The following is a 14,528-nucleotide window of genomic DNA, read 5'->3' as shown; positions in this document are numbered from 1 at the left end:
TTGGCTACCCGTGGCCAAGCCGCGTCCTGTGCACAAATATTATGTACGGCACTTTTAGGCCGCTTTTACATGTCCCATGGCATAATACCATCATTGACACGATACAAGTATCGGGAGCACTTAGTCCCACCATAATCATGTAATCGGGTGCAGTTTTCTTACCTTTCAATTCACTAGCTTTGATCCCTCGACTCCTTGAGCACGATCCCCCTCGAGCCCTAGCGCTCACCTAAACACAATCATGGGCCAAAGTCATTATCAATCCTCAAGTTCAAAACCTAGCCTCGGGGCCAATCCTGGGCCCCCGGGAAGTCCTAGTTCCACCAAACAAGGTGGTGGAACAAAACCCCAAACCCTAGGTCAAAAGCCCTTGCAAACAACCCTAAAATCCCCTTCAAAGGGCAGGGTAGCGCTACAGCGCTCATGGGAGGGCGCTACAGCGCTACAAACAGAAACAAAATCCCTCAGCACGCTTGGCCTAGCGCTACATCGCCCAAAGGCTAGCGCTGTAGCGCTAGTCACAGGCAGGCCAACACCAGTTTTTTCCCTTATGCGATTTTCTCGAACCAACCTCAACCAAAACTCCTCCAAATCTTTCCCAACCTCAAAAACAACCTTATGACCATAATCCACTCATCCTAAGCACCCCAAACACCTAGAACTCAAGTACATGCATCCCCAAACTCAAAATTCACCATAGCCACTCCTAAACACTAAAACCCAGCAGAAACCAGCTGAACAACAAAGTTAGAGTTAAGGGTTTATACCTTTGGTATAATTTTGACCACATGTTGCCTCAAGACTTCCTTGGCTTGCTTCTCCTTAACCCTTGGCTCCAACTTCCCTAGAATTCCCATTAACATAGCTTAAACAACCTAGCTAGGAACCAAAACCAGAGCTGAAGAAACTTATAGAATTTTACCTCAAGTGTTGATGTCCTCTTAGGATCCTTGATGCTTAGTTTATCCCAGCTCTTCTCTGAGCTTTGCTCCAGAAATCCTCAAGAAAGGTGGTGAGAGAACCACAAACCGACCCAAGCAAGAGCACTCAGTTTTTCCCTTCCTTTTCTCCTTTCTTTCTTTTTCTTCTTTTCTCTCTTTCAGACTTCTATAACTTTCTACAATTCCCACTAACATAAAGCCTTGGTAATACATAACTCCTGTAAGCCAAATGACTATTATGCCCTCCCTATTAAATCTAAACCCTTTAATCCACTTAAGGGCATTTTAGTCAATTTACCCAATTCCCTCTAACTCCTCGAGTGTCTCTAATATCTCCCACTTAATTCCCGATACCTAATTAATCACCAATAGTACTCTTCAATGTCAAGATAGACTCCAGTATATTCCCGAAATTCCCATTTATACCCCTAAGCTCACCCTGAGCCGGGTATAAATCCTCGCCATGACTTTTTCGCTACCTTGCTCACTAGGATCGTCTCAAGTCACAGATCACAGATACATCCACATAATAATGTGGTCTCGACAATTATCACATATATCAAAGCAGTTATGCCCATAATGGCCAAAATTACAATCATGCCCTTCTAGCCTAATCAGGTCCTACATGCATACTAATACACATAGTCATGCATATCTCAGATACTCAAATAGTCATATAACATGCTTTCAATCATAATCATGCATCTTAATCATTAAATTCACAAGTAATTACCATTATGCCCTCCAGGCACACTAATCAAGGCCCTTAAGCCTTATTAGCGAATTTGGGTCATTACAAGGCTGGTCGGTCAAAACTGCAATTGGGTGAGCTTGAAAGTAAGGCCGCAGCTTCCTGGAGGCCAAAATTAGGCAATAGGCTAGATTCTTGATGGGTAGGTACCGCTGTTCTGCTCCAATTAGCCTTTTTCTTACATAGTAAACAACCTTCTGTACGCCTTCTTCCTCCATTACTAAAATGGCACTAGCAGCATACTCTGTGATTGCCAGGTAGATGAACAAAGTTTCCTTATCGACCGGCTTTGATAAGATGGGTGGTCACGCCATGTGAATTTTTAATGCTTGAAAAGCCTACTCGCACTCCTCCGTCCATTCAGACTTTTTGTTGCCTCTAAGTAGATTAAAAAATGGAACGCATTTATCTGTTGACTTCGAAATGAATCTACTGAGAGCGGCAATTCTTCCAGTTAAACTTTGAACATCATTAATCTTCACTGGTGATTTCATATCAATCAGGGCTTTAATTTTCTCAGGATTGGCTTCAATTCCTCTCGAGTTAACTATAAATCCCAAGCACTTCCCTGATCCTACTGTGAAGGAGCATTTACGGGGATTCAACTTCATCTGATATTTGTTCAAGACATTGAAGCATTCCTGCAAATCCTTTATATGCCCTTCTGCCTTCTTCGACTTGACCAACATGTCGTCAATGTAGACCTCCATATTTGTGCCGATGAGCTCTTTAAACATGTCGTTGACTAGTTGCTGGTATGTCGCACCAGCGTTTTTCAAACCGAAAGGCATTACTTTGTAACAGTAAAGCCTTGTATCAGTCTTAAAGCTAGTGTGATCCTCATCAGGGGGATGCATACTAATCTGATTGTACCTAGAGTATGCATCCATGAATGACAGAATCTCATGTCCTACAGTGGCATCGACCAGTTGGTCGATTCTTGGGAGTGGGAAACAATCTTTGGGGCAGGCTTTATTAAGATCTGTGAAATCCACGCACGTGTGCCACTTGCCATTTGGATTGGGAACTAGCACGGGATTAGAGACCCATGATGGATAAAATGCCACCCTGATGAACCCATTCTCCTTCAGCTTTTCGACTTCTTCTTTTAAGGCCTTTGATCTATCTTTGTCGAGCAGCCTTCTTTTTTGTTGCACCAGTGGAAAAATCCTGTCGATGTTCAGGACATGGCTGATGACTGCAGGGTCTATTCTGACCATGTCTTTGTGCGAACAGGAAAATATTTCCTGGTTCCTCCTTAATAATTCCACCAGTGCTTGTTTTGTTGTTGTCTCTAAGTTTTTACCATCTTTCACAACCCTGGTCGGATTTTCTTCACCGAGTTAGACCTCTTCAAGGTCCTCGATAGGTCCAATTACCTCCCTAAAATCCCCAAAGAGAGGATCCAAATCTCTATCCTTACTTTGGGCAACGCCTTATTTGGTGACATTATCACCCGAGTGGGCCTGAGCATCAGTTTCCACTTGCAACTCTTTTCCGGGAACATCTCTCGATACACCCTTCTTCGCCTTGGTGATCGAGGCGTTGTAGCACTCCCTTGCTTCCCGCTGATTCCCCAAGATGCATCCTACCCCTGCGTTTGTCGGGAATTTCATGGCAAGGTGCCATATTGAAGTGACGGCCCATAGGTCAACCAGAATTGGTCTTCCAATTATGGAATTGTATGCTAAAGGACAATCAACTACTATGAAAGTAGTGAGTAATGTCATATTAGAAGGAGTAGTACCTGCTGTAACTGGAAGCCTAATTGACCCAGTTGGGATGAGCCCTTCACCGGAAAAACCAATGGTTTGGTTGCATGGTTCCAAGTCTTTGACAGACAGCTTCATTCTTTCTAGCGAAGACTTGTACAGGATGTTGACCGAACTTCCTATGTCGACAAACACCCTCTTTACCATCATGTTGGCAATTTGTACGTCTACGACCAGTGGATCGGAGTGTGGGAATCACACGTGCTGAGCATCATCTTCAGAGAAGGTTATCAACTCCTCCTCTATTCAAGCCTTTTTCGGTGCTCGATCCTCCACACTCATCATCTCAATGTCCTGGTCGTGGCGTAGGGTTCGAGCGTATCGTTCTTTTGCCTTCCCACTATCTCTTGCAAGATGTGGGCCTCCACAGATGGTGAGTAAAGTTCCTGCCACAGGAGCTGGCTGTAGAGGTGGCGAGCGTTGGCGTGCAGGCGCCTGCTCGTTTCCACCTTGAGCCTCTCGCTGAGACCCTCCTGCGGTTCGCACATATCTTCTTAAATGTCCTTGCCTGATCAGGAACTCAATTTCGTCTTGCAACTAGTTACATTCATTGGTGTTGTGCCCGTAGTCGTTGTGAAAACGACAAAACTTTGTAAGGCACGCTGCGGGTTGATATCTTGTTGATATCTTGTTGAATCTCTCTTGTTGATATCTTTCCTTATAGATGTGGGTCGTTTGTAAGGCACGCTTGAGCTGGTCGCCTGGTAGACTTCAGCTCGGCTTTCGACAAGGGCCGTGTAGTTGGTGAATCTCGGCTCGTATCGATTGCCTTTGGGGCGTTTACTCTCAGAAGCCAAGGGTTCATTGTTTGCCCTTTTTCCACCGTTCCTACCATTGCCATTCCCATTGCCGTTGTCGTTGCCATTAGGCTTTTCTGACCCGTTGGCGGCTTTGGCGGGTTCTTCCTTGGGCCCCTTGTCTTTTGTTGGTGATTTCCCTTCATTGGCAATCACTTCTTCGAGCTTGATGTATCGATCAGCCCGATCCAAAAACTCTTGGGTACTTCTTACTCCATTCTTTCTGAGGCTACTCCAGAGGGGTGAATGGCGCCTAACCATAGCAGTTAGAGCCATCATCTTACCCTCATCGCCCACTGTGTTGGCTCCAGCTGCTGCTCGCATGAAGCATTGGACATATTCTTTCAAGGGCTCTCCCTCTTTTTGGCGTATCTCGACCAGCTGGTTGGCCTCTCTGCGGTGTACGCGACCCGCGTAGAACTGCCCGTAAAATTCATTTACGAACATCTCCCAAGATACTATACTAGCAGGAGGGAATTTAAAAAACCACTCCTAGGCAGTGTCAAACAGTGTCGCAGGGAAGATCCGGCAGTGGGCATTTTCCGACACTTTCTATATATCCATTTGTATCTCAAACTTATTAACGTGAGATACTGGGTCTCCGTACCCGTCAAAGTTTAGCAATGTAGGCATCTTGAACTTACCGGGGGTTTCAGCCGCAGGGATCCTCTGTATAAAGGGGGTGCCCCTCCTCCTATCGTACTCAATATGGGATGTTCGTCCCCCGACCAGCTGCTGTACCGCCTGGTTCAGGGCATCATTCTGAGCCTGAACAGCTTTTGGGACTGCTGGGGCCACCGGTGCCGGGGGAGCGTACTCATCGTGCCTCTCATGACATTTGTTAAGTACATCCCTTAGATCATAATCTCTACGTCTCTGCTATAGCTGCTAGCCGACTAAAGACGTTCTGCTGCCTGGGTTGCCCCCCAGCGTTGTAGATAGCTGGCCTATTTTCTCTAGGTGGGGGGCTTCTGCCTCCACCTCTTTCTTCATTTCTCCAGCCAGCATTTCTTCTGCCGGAATCAGCTTCATTATAGTCATGGCCATCTCTGAATTGTGGCTGACTATGGCGTGACCGGCTATTCACGCTATTTCCTCCTCGGGCTGGCATTTCCCGAGCGTTAGGGGGAGGCCTGCGCTAGTCGTTTGGTCCCCATGCATTGTTATGCCGTGGGGGGCCCCTAACCGCAAAACCTGACCTAGTGTTCCTCCTATTGGAAGAAGGGCGTTGCCCCATGCTCGGTAAATTCGGCTCTTCATCCCCTGGGCGTCTACAGCTACGGGGCGGCTGCCCTGCCCTATTCTGCCCCAGGCGCTAGGGATTGCCTCGACCAGCTTGGGATGGAAGCGGCTGCTCAGGATCCCTAGGTGGGACATCATCCTGAGCCACAGGCGGCTGCTCCGGCCTTTGAGGGTTTGCCGGCTAGAGTGGAGGGCTTGGATTGGGACCTCTTTGAGGTGGTGCATTCGGTGGCTGATCTGGTTGGGAGGTTGGCACAGCCTGACTCCTAGCCAGTTGAATGGCTGCTTCAAGGGTGGCCATTGCATCCCTCTGCCGATGATCCATTTCTGCCAGCCGCTCAATCAGCTATTGGCGCTGGCGTTCTATTTCTCTTTGCTGCAGTGCCATTGTGTAACGCCCTAGACTCCAGGGACCGTTATGGTGTGCCTTGTAAACAGTGCTAAACTCGCTAATCGAGTCTTTTGGCCAAAATCGTGTACTAAGTATGATTAGCGGTTTAGGGATTAAAAATTTTGGTTAAGATGTAACGTTTCATTATAACGTTTAATATATATGTTGGGATCCCAAAATTATAATTTCAGAGTCTATTACAAGAAAATATTTACAACAGGCCGTTGTATGTGACAAAACAGGGTTTACCCCTAGTTCCCCTTTAAACCTCGGCCGTGGCGGACGAGCAGCTGCATATGTACACGTCATCACCTAAGCTCTCCAACTCAAGGATGGTCCAACTTTCTTTTGCCTTTACCTGCACCACATAGCACCCGTGAGTAGAAGCCCAGCAAGAAAACACAATATAATATGATATAATGTCAACAGTGATTGTATTAATTCTTCAGGACCAACAGTCCAAACAAATAGGAGGCTATCACAAAAGTCACAAATATGGGGACAACACCCTTTAGCCATGTGACGATAGGATCACCAGGGCTTAACAGATATCAAAAGTCACTAATATGGGAACAGCACCCTTTAGCCATGTGACGATAGGATCACCAGGGCTTAACAGATAGGTGAGCATCTCACTAGATTTAGCAGGATAGGTGCACGGTGATTAGTCACCAACATAACCTTCCTCCCGACTCTAGATTCGTAACTATGGAACAGCGTTCCCTAGCCATTTGACAAACAGTCACCGGGCCATATGCCCTGGCTCTGAATAACTAGTCTCAGACTAGCCAAGCGCTTATAATTTTCATTGACCTTCCGGTCGGTCCAGCATTAATACCCCATATGAGTCATTCAATGCTGATATCGATTAGATCTAATCTTCATTTGGCTCGGCGTTCAGAACGCTATGCCATTTCTGACTCTTAGGTCAGTAAAACACGACCAGTGTTCAACTCATTGTGAACTTGACTAATAAATCACAGTCTCACAGATGGATCTAACACCATTGCCGATTCTGACTAATAAGTCAGTGCCACACACAAGTAAGCCATGCCACCAAACATGTATCACATATCCAATATCCATAACAAGGTATTCAACATGCTTACCTACCAAGTACTAGTACAATTAGGACTATGCATGAACACAGAGGCTCAAGCTCTGAACGATATCATACTCAGTATACAAAGCATGTCCTAATCACATGTTGCTTGTGCATCATATGCATTATATTAAACAATCCAACATGCACCCATAATAGCCATGCATGTCATACTTAATAATCAACCAACATGCATCAAGAATAGCCATGCATGTAATACTTAGTAATCAACCAACAGGCATCAACGATAGCCATGCATGTCACATATACACAGGGTGCAGTTTTCTTACCTTTGGTCCAAGCACAAGTTACCAATAAACAAGCCACAAGCCCGACCCTGATTCCAAGCCCCTAGTAAGAACCTAGTCACAACCATAATATAAAACCTCATCAAAATGAGTAGATAAATACTTCCAACCCCAACCCAAGCCTCCGGGACAACAAATCCCACTCAACTAGGTAGTGGGGTCGATCCCAGCCCTTAGAGTTAAGTTCCCATGCTCAAAACATTAATTTTCCCAAAAATGACAACAAGCGCCGCTGCCCTCCCGACAAGCGCCGCGACCCTTAGGGAAAACAGAACCTCCACCTGTTTCTTCAAGCCTGGGCCGCGGAGCCCAAGAATAAGGCCGCGGCCCTACCTCGAACCAGCCATTTTTCCTCGTTTTCAACCTTTTAAAACCTCCCAAAAGCATATCCAAACATCTCCAAACTCAAAAAATCAATGTTCCCAAACATCCCCATCATCCAAAACCAACAAAACCCAAGTTTCAAATCACCCTAAAACTCATCAAAACACAAAGTCTAATTCAAGCTTAAAAACTTTAAAAACTTATAACTTAAAACTTGAATTACCTCTGATTGAGTTGTTTCCAACTAAATCCTTCGGCTAATAAGCTTCTAATTTTCCTTAGGATTGCTATGCCTCGATCCTCGCTTGAATCCGAGTCTTAGAACTCAAGTTATCCTTGAAAACGCGATCGGGAGACGAAAAGGAAACTTTTAAGGAGAGAGAACGTACAGAACGTTCTTTTTATTTCTTAAAAGGTTACTTCAAGCTTAAGTAGCTTCCAATAAAACCTAATGCTCGGGGTCCCGAAAACACCCCTGGTGATATTATAGTCAAAGCTTCCAGAATTTCCCTCTGATCTTACTAACTCCCAATTCATCACCAAATATTAATTCCCATTACCCAATAACCCGGTAATGCTCTAAATACCCCTTGACTTACTCCAAGTCAAGCTTAAATCCTGTTGTGACTTTTCCAATAGCTTACCTCCTAGGATCGTCTTGTGCTGGGTAACCCTGGCATAACCAAATAATAACAAAGCACCGCGCCCATTTCACATATATGCCAAAAATGCCCGAAATGGCCAAAATATGAAAATCACCCCGTTAATCATAAATGGGTTCACATGCATATTTAATACACCTAAACATGCATATTATCATTAAATATCATAATAAAGCAATTATGGCCCTCCCGGCCTCCTAATCAAGGTCTTAAACCTTATTAGGAAATTTGGGGCATTACAACTATCCCCTCCTTATAGAAATTTCGTCCTCGAAATTTATCTAAATCGCCCGGAACATGAATTCTGCACAACTGATTCCAGTTTCCCAGGTCGTTCTCTCGACCTCACTGTTTCTATAACATTACCTTAACTCAAGGTACACTTTTTTCCATAGAATCTTATTACTTATGTCACAATCTGAACTGGCTATTCCTTACCGGAAAACTTAACCTCAACCTTCAGATTCTCATAACTCAACTCATAAGTTCCTTTAACCCATGTCCACTGCATAGAAGTACATAACTCACTGTATACAACTGCCGGTGCAAAGATATAAGTGATCCAAAATCAACCTATCCAGGTTTCAACTTCCGAAATGAACTAGGGCTTAACTTGCCTTAATTCCTCACCCCTTTCCATGGTGATACTCTAAAGGAAATACAATCTTCTACGTGGAACTCCATGTTCCTACTTTTCAATTCAACAAAACTTCCCCATTTATTCTGAGAGGTGAGCATCCAAACTTCAATCTCTGGTTATCTCAATAGTCCCCTGAACCACCTCAGGATCCAGATATATATATATTAACTCATTCATCTTATAAGATGTTCCTCCAATAATAATTGGATAGCCCTCTCTCTCTGATTTACCATCAGTCTGAGAGTAATAAGCTGTACTGAATTCCATCTATATATCCATTGCCTTCCTAACCCTTCCAGAACCTGGAAGTCGTAATAGAGTCTTCATCTAATAAGATAGACCTTGCATTCACGAAGGCGCTCTATCCCTCTCACAAAGAGATATGAATACTGATCAGCTGTACTATTCATCCTTGCTGACAAAAAAAAACACTCACTTGAACTACTGGTCCACAATGTCTCAATACTAATTCATACTGATCCACTAACTTGGAAATCCCACCGCGAAACTCATCGCGATGCTCTCTTATTCCCATTATGAAATACCCAAAGGTTGTAATGGCCTTGCTGATTCCTGATACTCTGTCTTGACCTGCTAACAGGTTAAGAACATTACACATCCCATTAAATCCCTCTCCATCTCAGGCCACCACTATGAAAATTTCATATCCTGTTACATTTCCATGATGCCTGAATGAAGCGAACAAAAGAGTAACATGAGACTCATCCAGAATCTCTCAGCTAATCTCAATGTCCATCGGATTCCAAGTCCGATCTCTATACCATAATAAATTCATATCTGTCACTATACAACTCTTAGCTAATCCAACTAAAGCTTTCCATTCAATCTTTCCTATATGTGGCTCACTTAACCATCTTTCCCTTTTTATCTTTCTTGAGACAATAATCTCAACAATAAACTAGCCACCTGGCCCACCAGAACTCCACTCCAGTCCTGGTCAAATTCTTTAATGAACATGTTGCATAGGCAATCACCTTTCTCTATTACTGGGATGTCATAACAATCCACTAACTAATTCAGGTCCATAAAAGACCCAAAATACCTTCCCAAGGCACCTGAAATATCTTTCCCATCCATGGACACTCCTGTCCCTAAGGCACTCTCCAACCTTGGTACATCTCCTTAGAGAAAATACCACAATATCGTCGTCCAAGACGATCACAAATCCCATTCAAATAAACCTTTGAATGCACTATTCATCTTATTCATAAACACTAACATTAAATCAATTCTCAAGACATATTCAGCACTCTCAGTGCTCTAATCTGATACCAACACAATCCTCTATATAGCTTCCTCTCCCTGACCTCTAACCGGTCCTAACCAGGTCCAAGATAAACCTTAAAGGATTCCATCTTACTCAGCAATTAAACTTTTTATTCTTATAACCCCACTGAGCCACTCAAAACAATGTTTACATCTGATCCCATCTCTGGCACTAATCCAATCACCATTCCAGTCTCTTTTCATAAAAAGAAGCCCTGGCAGACCACCTGTTAACACATTCAGCACCCACAGACTAATCCAGTCTGTCCCGATCTCATTGGTACAGTCCAAGTGATATTCACCACGCTAGCTAAGAGTTCCATGCATCTCCCTGCACAACTCAAGCTCTCACTACAAGTATCACAAACAATAAGAACTATACACCAAGCCAACTAACACAAGGCTTTCCGCTCTCAAGCCTAAGAATTACTACATTTTTCCTTGCCATTCAAGACTGCTCTCTCATTACTTACCCAATCCAAACCCTGGATCAAACCAAAGCCAATCATAACCAGCTTTATCAAAATCCCTGATGAGTCATTTCCATAACCCAACTCATCTCTTAGGTTGCCAATACCATATTACATTTCCCATCACAACATAACCATGTGATTATCGTATCATCCTTATGCTTCCGTATATGCAACAAACACAAGGATAGCTTGGCCCCAAAACCAATCAATGTAACTTAGAAATCAAAACTAGAAAGCTAACTTGCCACCCCTGAGGAACTAGTCTCAGTCTCTGATTCCGACTGCATCGGAATGAACACAATATAATATGAGATAATGTCAACAGTGATTGTATTGATTATTCAGGACCAACAGTCCAAACAAATAGGAGACTATCACAAAAGTCACAAATATGGGGACACCACCCTTTAGCCATGTGACGATAGGATCACCAGGGCTTAACAGATATCAAAAGTCACTAATATGGGAACAGCACCCTTTAGCCATGTGACGATAGGATCACCAGGGCTTAACAGATAGGTGAGCATCTCACTAGATTTAGCAGGATAGGTGCACGGTGATTAGTCACCAACATAACCTTCCTCCCGACTCTAGATTCGTAACTATGGAACAGCGTTCCCTAGCCATTTGACAAACAGTCACCGGGCCATATGCCCTGGCTCTGAATAACTAGTCTCAGACTAGCCAAGCGCTTATAATTTTCATTGACCTTCCGGTCGGTCCAGCATTAATACCCCATATGAGTCATTCAATGCTGATATCGATTAGATCTAATCTTCATTTGGCTCGGCGTTCAGAACGCTATGCCATTTCTGACTCTTAGGTCAGTAAAACACGACCAGTGTTCAACTCATTGTGAACTTGACTAATAAATCACAGTCTCACAGATGGATCTAACACCATTGCCGATTCTGACTAATAAGTCAGTGCCACACACAAGTAAGCCATGCCACCAAACATGTATCACATATCCAATATCCATAACAAGGTATTCAACATGCTTACCTACCAAGTACTAGTAAAATTAGGACTATGCATGAACACAGAGGCTCAAGCTCTGAACGATATCATACTCAGTATACAAAGCATGTCCTAATCACATGTTGCTTGTGCATCATATGCATTATATTAAACAATCCAACATGCACCCATAATAGCCATGCATGTCATACTTAATAATCAACCAACATGCATCAAGAATAGCCATGCATGTAATACTTAGTAATCAACCAACAGGCATCAACGATAGCCATGCATGTCACATATACACAGGGTGCAGTTTTCTTTCCTTTCGTCCAAGCACAAGTTACCAATAAACAAGCCACAAGCACGACCCTGATTCCAAGCCCCTAGTAAGAACCTAGTCACAACCATAATATAAAACCTCATCAAAATGAGTAGATAAATACTTCCAAGCCCAACCCAAGCCTCCGGGACAACAAATCCCACTCAACTAGGTAGTGGGATCGATCCCAGCCCTTAGAGTTAAGTTCCCATTCTCAAAACATTAATTTTCCCAAAAATGACAACAAGCGCCGCTGCCCTCCCGACAAGCGCCGCGACCCTTAGGGAAAACAGAACCTCCACCTGTTTCTTCAAGCCTGGGCCGCGGAGCCCAAGAATAAGGCCGCGGCCCTACCTCGAACCAGCCATTTTTCCTCGTTTTCAACCTTTTAAAACCTCCCAAAAGCATATCCAAACATCTCCAAACTCAAAAAATCAATGTTCCCAAACATCCCCATCATCCAAAACCAACAAAACCCAAGTTTCAAATCACCCTAAAACTCATCAAAACACAAAGTCTAATTCAAGCTTAAAAACTTTAAAAACTTATAACTTAAAACTTGAATTACCTCTGATTGAGTTGTTTCCAACTAAATCCTTCGGCTAATAAGCTTCTAATTTTTCTTAGGATTGCTATGCCTCGATCCTCGCTTGAATCCGAGTCTTAGAACTCAAGTTATCCTTGAAAACGCGATCGGGAGACGAAAAGGAAACTTTTAAGGAGAGAGAACGTACAGAACGTTCTTTTTATTTCTTAAAAGGTTACTTTATGCTTAAGTAGCTTCCAATAAAACCTAATGCTCGGGGTCCCGAAAACACCCCTGGTGATATTATAGTCAAAACTTCCAGAATTTCCCTCTGATCTTACTAACTCCCAATTCATCACCAAATATTAATTCCCATTACCCAATAACCCGGTAATGCTCTAAATACCCCTTGACTTACTCCAAGTCAAGCTTAAATCCTGTTGTGACTTTCCCAATAGCTTACCTCCTAGGATCGTCTTGTGCTGGGTAACCCTAGCATAACCAAATAATAACAAAGCACCGCGCCCATTTCACATATATGCCAAAAATGCCCGAAATGGCCAAAATATGAAAATCACCCCGTTAATCATAAATGGGTTCACATGCATATTTAATACACCTAAACATGCATATTATCATTAAATATCATAATAAAGCAATTATGGCCCTCCCGGCCTCCTAATCAAGGTCTTAAACCTTATTAGGAAATTTGGGGCATTACAACTATCCCCTCCTTATAGAAATTTCGTCCTCGAAATTTATCTAAATCGCCCGGAACATGAATTCTGCACAACTGATTCCAATTTCCCAGGTCGTTCTCTCGACCTCACTGTTTCTATAACATTACCTTAACTCAAGGTACACTTTGTTCCATAGAACCTTATTACTTATGTCACAATCTGAACTGGCTATTCCTTACCGGAAAACTTAACCTCAACCTTCAGATTCTCATAACTCAACTCATAAGTTCCTTTAACCCATGTCCACTGCATAGAAGTACATAACTCACTGTATACAACTGTCGGTGCAAAGATATAAGTGATCCAAAATCAACCTATCCAGGTTTCAACTTCTGAAATGAACTAGGGCTTAACTTGCCTTTATTCCTCACCCCTTTCCATGGTGATACTCTAAAGGAAATACAATCTTCTACTTGGAACTCCATGTTCCTACTTTTCAATTCAACAAAACTTCCCCATTTATTCTGAGAGGTGAGCATCCAAACTTCAATCTCTGGTTATCTCAATAGTCCCCTGAACCACCTCAGGATCCAGATATATATATATTAACTCATTCATCTTATAAGATGTTCCTCCAATAATAATTGGATAGCCCTCTCTCTCTGATTTACCATCAGTCTGAGAGTAATAAGCTGTACTGAATTCCATCTATATATCCATTGCCTTCCTAACCCTTCCAGAACCTGGAAGTCGTAATAGAGTCTTCATCTAATAAGATAGACCTTGCATTCACGAAGGCGCTCTATCCCTCTCACAAAGAGATATGAATACTGATCAGCTGTACTATTCATCCTTGCCGACAAAAAAAAACACTCACTTGAACTACTGGTCCACAATGTCTCAATACTAATTCATACTGATCCACTAACCTGGAAATCCCACCACGAAACTCATCGCGATGCTCTCTTATTCCCATTATGAAATACCCAAAGGTTGTAATGGCCTTGCTGATTCCTGATACTCTGTCTTGACCTGCTAACAGGTTAAGAACATTACACATCCCATTAAATCCCTCTCCTTCTCAGGCCACCACTATGAAAATTTCATATCCTGTTACATTTCCATGATGCCTGAATGAAGCGAACAAAAGAGTAACATGAGATTCATCTAGAATCTCTCAGCTAATCTCAATGTCCATCGAATTCCAAGTCCGATCTCTATACCATAATAAATTCATATCTGTCACTATACAACTCTTAGCTAATCCAACTAAAGGTTTTCATTCAATCTTTCCTATATGTGGCTCACTTAACCATCTTTCCCTTTTTTTCTTTCTTGAGACAATAA

Source organism: Humulus lupulus, chromosome 6, assembly GCF_963169125.1.
Source record: "Humulus lupulus chromosome 6, drHumLupu1.1, whole genome shotgun sequence".
In the NCBI taxonomy this organism is placed as follows: Eukaryota; Viridiplantae; Streptophyta; class Magnoliopsida; order Rosales; family Cannabaceae; genus Humulus; species Humulus lupulus.
The sequence above is the reverse complement of the archived record's forward strand: the minus strand, read 5'-3'. Positions refer to the sequence as shown.